Source organism: Bos grunniens, chromosome 19, assembly GCF_055505025.1.
Source record: "Bos grunniens cultivar Pamir isolate PY7600 chromosome 19, Bosgru_T2T1.0, whole genome shotgun sequence".
NCBI classification, from domain to species: domain Eukaryota; kingdom Metazoa; phylum Chordata; class Mammalia; order Artiodactyla; family Bovidae; genus Bos; species Bos grunniens.
In genome coordinates this window covers 7050170-7059442 of record NC_141183.1, presented here as the reverse complement: position 1 = coordinate 7059442, position 9273 = coordinate 7050170, and the positions used below count along the sequence as shown (strand labels likewise).

Here is a 9273-nt window from a genome sequence, read left to right as displayed (position 1 = left end):
ATGAGGGGCTGAGGGGGTGGTTCAGGGCGGGGGTGGAAGGCCCAGGCAACAGAACCGTATTCTCTCCGCATGCTGGAGGCCAGAGGCCTGAGATCAAGATGCTGGGCAGGGTCAGCTCTCTCTGAAGGCTCTGAGAGGGAGTCCAGCCCACACCTCCCTCCCGAATGATCCTTGGCTTGCAGCTGCATCCCTCTCTGTTCCGTCTTCTCTCTGTATCTGAATGTCTCCATGTCTCTGTTTTCTCTTCTTATGAGGACACTAGGCATTGGATTAGGGTCCACCCTACTCCAGTATGTGTGTGTGTGTGCGCTCAGTCGTGTCCGACTCTTTGAAATCCCGTGGACTGTAGCCCACCAGGCTCCTCCGTCCGTGGGATTCTCCAGGCAAGAATACTGGAGTGGGTTGCCATTTCCTTCTCTGCTGGGAGCCAGCACGGGAGTCCCCACCCATAACAAGGTTATGTGGGAGAGTTCTGGTGGGCAAGGCGAGCCAGAACTCGAGGGGTGCCCCTCTGGGCCTGCCTGAGTGTCTACCCCCAAACCAGAGTCTGCCTACTTTACTGCTTTGTGCTCTCACCTACACCTCTAACTTTACGGGGGGCTGTCCCCCACCACCTTTTCTTTGAAGGAAGTCAACTTAGAGCTCTGGCTAATTAACCTCTTGGGCATAATAGGAGTGTTTAAATCCAAACCCCTCAGATGGCTCTCTAACTTGCCTGACAGGCTTACCCGGACTCCTACAGCTATGCATACGATTGTTTACAGTCTCCCAACCGTGAGAGGCATGGGGAGCTTAAGATATTCAAATAGTATAGAGCCTTATAGTATAGAGAGTTAGAAATTGTCAGAACAGAACTAGTAGAAGATTTCATTGTTGAGCCAATGCTTGCTGCCAAGTTTCCACATCCCCTGTATTGTATCCTTGGAAGTGTATTAATTAATATAGTTGGTATGTAGAAAAAATAAGTGGTGGCCTTGGTGTTAACAACTTTAGATCCTTAAGGTAATAAATTCTTTCCTTTGTTGTAAACCCACTGCACCTCTGCCCTATAGGAATGCAACTTTATCTAATACCTTCGGAGGATGGCGCCAAACTTTAAAATAATTACTCTTAGAGAAAATAAGTCTTATGGTTGACAAACCTTTGTCAGAGTCATAAAATGTTAACAGGCCTTCTGGCCATGATGTAAATCACCTAAACCATTTGTATATGATGTTTGCAGAAAAGAAACCCTGGTTTCGATAAGGATCAAAGACTGCTGACTTTGCATGATTTCACACCCCCTATTATCCTCTATGTGCAACTTAGGGTATAAAAGCCCCTGTTGAAAATAAAGCTACGGGCCTTGCTCACCGAAGCCTGGTCTCCCCATGTCATTCTTTCTCTCACCTTCTGGCTGAATTCCCATCTGGAGCCTGGAGGCTCGTCAAGCCTACTAATTTTGCCTGGGCTTCTAAGATCTGACCGGGGAGGCCTTAGTGTCTCCTCCCCTTCGGGAGAATGGAAGGATGCCTGCAGCCTACATAGGTGACACAAACTCCTTGTCTCAGAGTTTTATTGGTTTTCCACGTAAACCAAGTTATTCAGCTTCTTTTCTCCACTGAATTTTCTCACTGAGCTATCCCTATTTAACCACTCTGTATATCTCTAATTAATACTTAATTAAACTATTGCTATTCTAAATTGCCGATGCCATCATCCTGAGGGAATCCCTGGATCCAACCAGGGCTGGACCCCGGTACTTCTCCAGGGATCGAACCTGTGTCTCTTGCATTGGCAGGTGGATTCTTTACCATTGCGCCACTTGGGAGGCCCTCTACAGTATGACCCTCTGTTAACTAACGACATCTGCAAAAACCTGTTTCTAGATAAAGTCACATCCTGAGGTTCTGCATGGACATGAACTTGGGGGAGATTCTATTCAACCCAGCTCAGGTGCCCAGTGGGCATTTGTGGCTTGATGGAGACACCCATCTTCAGGATGCAGCCCCAGGTCCACCTCCTCTGAGGGGTCTTCCCTCGTGTTCCTAGGCTGCCGTCTCCCCCTGACCCTTATTCTTCCCTTGGAAACTGTGGCTTTTTTTTTTTTTTTTAAGCATTTCCTGCTAAATCTATAATTTCTGCTGGGCACAGATCTATGCAGAGAAATTTCAGATCGTCACGCAGGCAGGCTGTTGTGTGAGACTGGCATTCAAACAAGCTCGAGCCTCTCCTAAAATGAAACCAGAACAAAAATCTACCCTCCTTCTCTTCATACCAGCCTCGGGCTCCCGCCCCCACCCCTCTGTAGCCTGACGCCTCCACTCCCTCTCCGCTCTCTAAGGCAAACTTCTGCCCCACTCACCATTCCCACCCTGTGAGCTCACATCCAATGAGCACGTCTAGTCCTGATCTGCCTGAAGCATCAGACCACACTGGTCCCGCCCTCCTTGAAATCAGCTCTTTCTTTGGTTTGTGGAGCATCTCTCTCTCCTGGGCTTCCTCTCGTGTCTCTGGCCACCTGTGATGTTTGCTCTTGACCTTTGTTTCTGTTTGTGTGTTTGGATGCATTGAACAGCACATGGGATCGTACTTTCTCGACCAGTGTTCAAACCCACAACCCCTGCGTTGGAAGTGTGGCGTCTTAACCACTGGACCACCAGGGCAGACCCTGCTCTGTCTTTTTTTTTTCCTCTGAGGCATTTTATTTGTATACAGTCCATCCCTAGAAAAAGAATCCAAGGATTTTTTTCCCCTCCTGTACGTTTTTGTCTTGCTTCTTCATGGTCCACGATGCCAGCTGAGGTTGTCAGGACAATGTCAGGACAAATCGACGAGATGGGAGCAGGTTATTCTGCTGTTCTTCTAGATCTCTGAGGTGCACATCAAATCTGGGGCTGATCACTCCACCCTTATTCAGCCTGCTGGTGAGGTTCACAACAATTTTCCCAGCCTGTGGTCATCGATGATGTCAAATTCACCAACGTAACCATGCTTCGTCATCACAATTAGAAACCTGACGATGACTTTGGAGCACAGCCTAACAAGCACCTGGCGTTTGCTTCCCTTTTCGGTATTGTTGATACGCTTGAGCGCATCAGTCAGGACATTCATGAGCACCATTCTGGCAGCACAGAAAGATGGCAGAAAGAACTCTTTTTTAAAATGTTTATTCACTTATTTATTTTGGCTGTGCCGGGTCTTAGTTGCAGAATGCAGGATCTTCAGTTGTGGCACATAGGATCTAGGTTCCTGAGCAGGGATCCAACCCAGTCACCCTGCATAGGAAGTGTAGCATCTTAGCCACCGGGCCACCAGCAAAGTCCCTGCACTTGACCTTTGAATGGCAGAGGCCCCAGGCTCTGACCTGCACCCCCTCCTCTCCTCTCCTCACTCCCCAACTGCAGCTCCCACCACCACCTTTATACTGACCCCTCCACATGTTCTATGTTCAGCCGAGATATCCAACCTGGCACGTTCACTCGTGTGCCCCAATGACCCTGAAGCCCAACATCAGCCAGAACTTGCCATTAACACCAGCACCCACTGCCCCTGGTGTGGCCACAAGGCCCCTCAAAGCCTGTCTCTTAGTTTATTCAGATTTTACATTACTGACAACAGAGCGTTGTAGGCACTTGGGCGTGATTGTTCTGAGTTCACAGGACAGTTGGCATCAATGCCATCTCCCTCTGGTCCAGCTACTAAGTTCTGGACATGTGAAACCCCTGTCTGGGGTGAGATGAGTGAAGAAGCACTTGCCTGGAATTCAAAATTTACAGGGACACCAGCAAAACTCAGTAAACAAGATAAATAATAAGAACTTTCCTGGTGATCCAGTGGTTAAGAATCTGCTTGCCAATGCAGGGGAAACAGGTTCGACCCCTGGGCTGGGAAGATCCCACATGCCGCAGGGCAGCTAAGCCCGTGAGCCTCCGCTGAGCACCAGGAGAAGCCGTCTCAATGAGAAGCCCGTGCACGGAATCTAGAGAGTAGCCCCTTGCTCGCTGCAACTAGAGAAAGCCTGTGTGCAGCAACGAAGCCCCAGCACAGCCAAAAATATAAATACAAAAATAATTCTTAAAAAAAAATTCTTAAAATACATACATAATAATCTAGTAATAATTTAAAGGTAATATTTTTAGAAAATCAGACCAATAATGTATGGCCAGTGGGGACTTGCCTCGTGGTCCAGTGGTTAAGACTCCAAGCTCTCAATGCAGCAATGAGTTTGATCCCTGGTCAGGGAACTAAGATCCCGTATGCCACACAGAGCAGCCTTAAAAAAAAAAAAAAAAAAAGTACCAATGGAGTGGCCAATGGTTTCATGAGTAAAATTTTGTTGGAATCAGGGCTGGGACTAGTGCAAGGTACTAGTGGCAGGTAGTACAAGCAATGGGTCAGGTCATTAGAAATGCGTCCTTTTCCTTCTTCTAGGCCATGCTGCCCAGCTTGCAGGATCCTAGTTCCCTTATCAGGGACTGAACCTGTGTCTTTGGCAGTGAAAGAGCAGAGTCCTAACCACTAGGCTGCTAGGGAATTCCCAAAAGATGAGTCTTTATTTACAATTTTGATATTCTGTCCATCATAGGTTTTTGCATTAATTTTGATTTGGTGAAATATTGCCTTAAATATTATTTATCTTGTTTCCTGAGTTTTTTGCCTCCTCCCCTTAAATCCTGAAGGATTCCCAAGTGGCTCAGTGGTAAAGAATCTGTTAGGTAGGTAGAATAGGGAAAAGGAGTCCAGAATGGCAGTGGCTAAAAGACACGGAAGGGAAAAGCCCGCCAAAATAGAACAAAGGAAGTTTCGAGGAAGTGTGTGAGGACCTCAGGTAGAACAAACAGCACTCCTGGCTGGCCCAATTTACACAGGACAGGCCCAGGGAGAGAAAAACATATGCAAAGAGGAGTCAAAACCCTCTCCCGCGCGCTGGGGCGCTCTTCTCTTTACGTGTGCCCTCACGCCTCAAAGACGGATTTTCCTGCTATCTTCTAAATAAAATAGAGCTGTAACACTGATTTGTCTAAGAACTATAACATGGTCCTTTCGAGACCTGAGAGCTATAACACGGTCTATCCAAGATCCGAGAGCTGTGACACGCCAAGGGAGCTTTAATGTCCGTCATTCCAAATCTTTGTTGTGATGGGACAAAAACCAAGGAGCATACACTCTCGTGACAAATCCACCTGCCAATACATGGGTTCAATCCTTGGGTTGGGAAGATCCCCTGGAAAAGGAAATGGGAACCCACTCCAATACTCTTGCTGGGAAAATCTCATAGACAGAGAAGCCTTGCGGGCTACAGTCCATGGGGTAGCGAAGAGTCGGACACAACTGAGCGACTGAGCCCACATGTGCGCACTTAAATGCCGAGCCCCTGGTGAGGGTCTCACTGGCTTCACCCTAGTCTTGGCTCTACCTGAAATGCACCATGTCTTCCAACCATCTGGTCTGAGAAGCCCTGGGAGTTGTGTAATCTTCAGAAAATACAAGTGATATCTCAATCCATGCCTTCCTACAGATCAGCAAACAGAGGCCAGAGAGGTCTGTGTCTCTCCCCTCACACGCCTGCTGGAGGGCCCTCAGCCTCGAAGAATCTTCTGGCTAGAGGGGAGGTCGAGATGGAAACCAGGGAAGAATTCACAGGTCCTTTGCATCTATCTGGATGCAGTGGGCACGTGGACCTGGCTTCAGGAGGGAGAAAAGGATGCAAAGGAAGAAGGAACCAGGTGAGCGGCCATTCCTGGGCCACTTGCACCCAGCCAGCCCAGCCTGACCCAGGCAAGGATCGAGGTGGCCTTCCACCCTCTGACCGCTGGAAGTGTTCCTTCAGTCCTTAGGTCAATATCAATTAAGCGCTGGCTCAGATGGTAAAGAATCTGCCTGCAATGAAGGAGACCCAGGTTCAATCCCTGGGTCAGGAAGATTTCCTGGAGAATGGAATACACTCCAGTATTCTTGCCTGGAGAATCTCATGGACAGAGGAGTCTGGCGGGCTACAGTCCACGGGGTCGCAAAGAGTCGGACACAACTGAGTTACTTTCACACTTTCACATGTGGCATGCATGTGCTAAGCAAAAGAGACCAACATGACATACCCAGCATGCAGCTGGTCTGATGGAGAATTCCCACATGAAACAAGGTGGGTGCCAGGAGGGATGCGTGTAGAAGGTGATGGCAGGAGAGGGGAGAGCCCACCTGGCTTAGGGAGAAGAGGGTTTGTGAGTGGCTTCCTGGGGCGAAACATGTCTTAGTTAAGTTTTTTTTCAAGTGGCTCCTCAGGTTTTTGTTTTTTGGCTGCACTGGGTCTTAGCTGCAGAATGCAGGGTTTTTAGTTGCCTCATGTGGGATCTAGTTCATTGCCCAGGGATGGAACCTGGGTCCTCTGCATTAGGAGGTCAGAGTCTTAGCCACTGGACCAGTAGAGAAGTCCCTCCTTCTCATCGCTTGTTACTTTCTCCTCCTTAGTCCTTAAGACTCATTTGAGGGACTTCCTCATTGGAGAACTAAGATCCCACGTGCTGTGGGGCTCAGCCAAAAAAAAAAAAGAAGTAATGAGGAGGAAGAATAAGGAAGCAGGTGAGGGCGAGGCATGATCCCAGCAGAGGGGATGGCAGGGGCAAAGGGCGAGAGGTGAGTCGAGTAGAAGAGTAGAATGGAGTGGGGGCTGGTGATGCAGTCCATGAGAACTACTGAACACTGATGTTCAAGGCAAGGAGCTAGGGTGGGAGTGGGGATGGGATTGGGTCAGCAGGGAAGGCTGGAGGCGGTTTACCTCTTTATTTTTATATTTTATTTGTTTCTTTTTGGCTGTGCTGGGCCCCCGTTGCCACGTGGGCTTTCCCCTAGTTACGCGAGCGAGGGCTACTCTGTTGTCGTGCATGGGTTTCGCATTGTGGTGGCTTCTCTTGCGGAGCATGGGTTCTAGCTGGCAGGCTTCAGTAGTTTCGGTTCCCAGGTTCTAGAGCGCAGGCTCAATAGTTGTGATGGATGGGCTTAGTTGGTCCGTGGCACATGGGATCTTCTCTGACCAGGGATGGAACCTGTGTCTCCTGCATTGGCAGGTGGATTCTTTACCACTGAGCCACCAGGGAAGCCCGGCTTACCTCTGTAGACCCGGTCTAGGTCCCCAACAGATTGCCTTTCTCACAGAAGAAAACTGTAGGGTTTGTGCTTATGTGGGCTTTTGGGGAGATGCTCCCGACAGCCGTCTGGTAGCTATTGCATTACAGGCAGGGCCTCTGCCAGAGGCTCCCACAAACATCCCTATCCTTCCACCTCCAGCCTGCGCACACCCTCTCATGGGGAAGGGAAGAGTTAAGACTCCTTCTTGAGGCTCCTGCCAGCTGGTCCTGCTTCCTGCTGTCCTCACCTGTGCGATGGGATGATGAGATGGACGGAAACGTCTGCTGGTACCAGCATCCTTCAGCTCCATCCTTTCTCACCCTCCCACCCCATGGGTTTGGGTCAGACTTTCGGTAACATCCAGGAAGCAACATCTGTGACTTCGGCTGGGCTGCCACTCGCCACCCACCTCTAGAGGGAATCAGGGAAGGAGTTAAAGATAAAACAAAGCTGTAGGGCAGATGTGTAGGATGTAATATGTCACGTTACGTTTCGAAAGTAACTTTGGAAAATGCATGATAGTTGTGTCTTCTAGCTACAACATCTACATCTTGATAACAAAAGAAGACTGCAAGGAAATTCTCCAGGAGAGGTTATCTCTGCAGGGAGGTGGTAAGGATTACGGTAGGAATATCTTCTTTAAAAAAAAAAAAAAATTATCTTTGGCTATGCTGGGTCTTCGTTGCTGTGCTCGGGCTTTCTCCAGTCGTGGAGAACGGGGCAGGGCGGGGATGGGTTTACTGTCTAGCTGTGGGGCAAGGGTTTCTCATTGTGGTGAATTCTTTTATTGCAGAACATGGTGTCTAGTGTGAGCGGGCTCAATAGTTGCGGCTCACGTGCCCTGGAGTGCTTGGGCTCAGTAGCTGTGATGCATGGCTTAGTTGTCCCTTAGAACATGGGGTTTTCCCAACCAGGGATGGAACCCAGGTTCCTTGTGTTGGCAGGCAAATTCTTTACCACTAAGCCAACAGAGAAGCCCTGGAATATTTTTTCTTTTGCGTCTCTATATTACCTAAATTTTCTACAATGAATGTGCTATTGGAGGGGTGGCGTAGCATAATGATTGAAAAAGCAGACTGACTGGGTTTGAATCTGGCTCCGCAATTCATGTACCTTCATGATCTTGAACAAGGCACTTCTTACCCTCAGTTTCCTCCTGCACAGGGTGGGGGTTGTTATTAGAATTAAATGAGCTCAGTTTTGCCATCAACATTTCATTTGCTATGAACAGGGCCCCTGGTGTGCAGTAGGCATTACGTGTTTGTTAAATAAAAGGAAAATTACTTTTACCTAATAAATATATTTTAAAAATTGCCCAAGTAATATAGGAACATAATCTTCTTGTGAGAAATGACACAGGATTTTTTTAAGTGAAATAACCCTTGGGGAAGATTAGTTTACAGTCTGTCTGGATTCACATTAAAAAAAAAAATATTTGTTGTGTTAAGGCAGGAGCAGGAAGGCATGAGAAGAATGTGGGTGGCAGTCTAGGGACAGTGCCTTCCCTGGTCTCTTCAAGGTTGGGAAAAGGCTGAGGCCAGGGCTCACCCATGTGGATTATGGAAGAGCTCTGGCTGATTCTGCAGCCTGAATCACCCGCTATGATATATTCACCCAGGAGGCAAATGCTGAGCCAAGAACCCCAACATTGTGGTTTCCTGATGAGCCTCACTGACACGCAGGCCTGCTTGCTGTTTGGCTTTCTGAAATACTGGGGAGCATCTGATGACCACCCTGCCCCCAGGACTACCATTGTGGATCCCCGGGGGCTTATGAACTTGGGGAACTGTTTAAACGGACAAGTAACATGCCTTTGATGTGGGTTTCACATGTGCCTAAGGGTATCAGGCTCCAGCATCACACACGTGAAGGCTCCTTCAGAGCCTGGAGGAGCTGATGAGGGAGGCACCTCCATCGGCTCCACCACCCACCCCGCCCCTGCCGTGGGGAAGGACTCATATCCATGGAGCTGGCTTTTGCTGTCTCCTTGGGTCATGCTTTTTACCTTCTCAGCATTTAAAAATTTTTTATTTGGCTGTAACAGGGCCTAGTTGCAGCACCTTTGATCTTGGTCACAGAATCTTTAGTTGTTGCACATGGGTTCTAGTTCCCCAACCAGGGGTCGAACCTGGGCCCCCTGCATTGGGAGCTCAGAGTCTTAGCCACTGG

At 48.6% G+C, this 9273-nt stretch overlaps 1 pseudogene; it reads right to left on the bottom strand.

Annotated features, from left to right (window-relative positions):
* Positions 1–2704: 2704 nt before the first annotated feature.
* LOC147351055 (small ribosomal subunit protein uS8 pseudogene) lies at positions 2705–3117 on the bottom strand (annotated as a pseudogene).
* Between the last annotated feature and the right edge of the window lie 6156 nt (positions 3118–9273).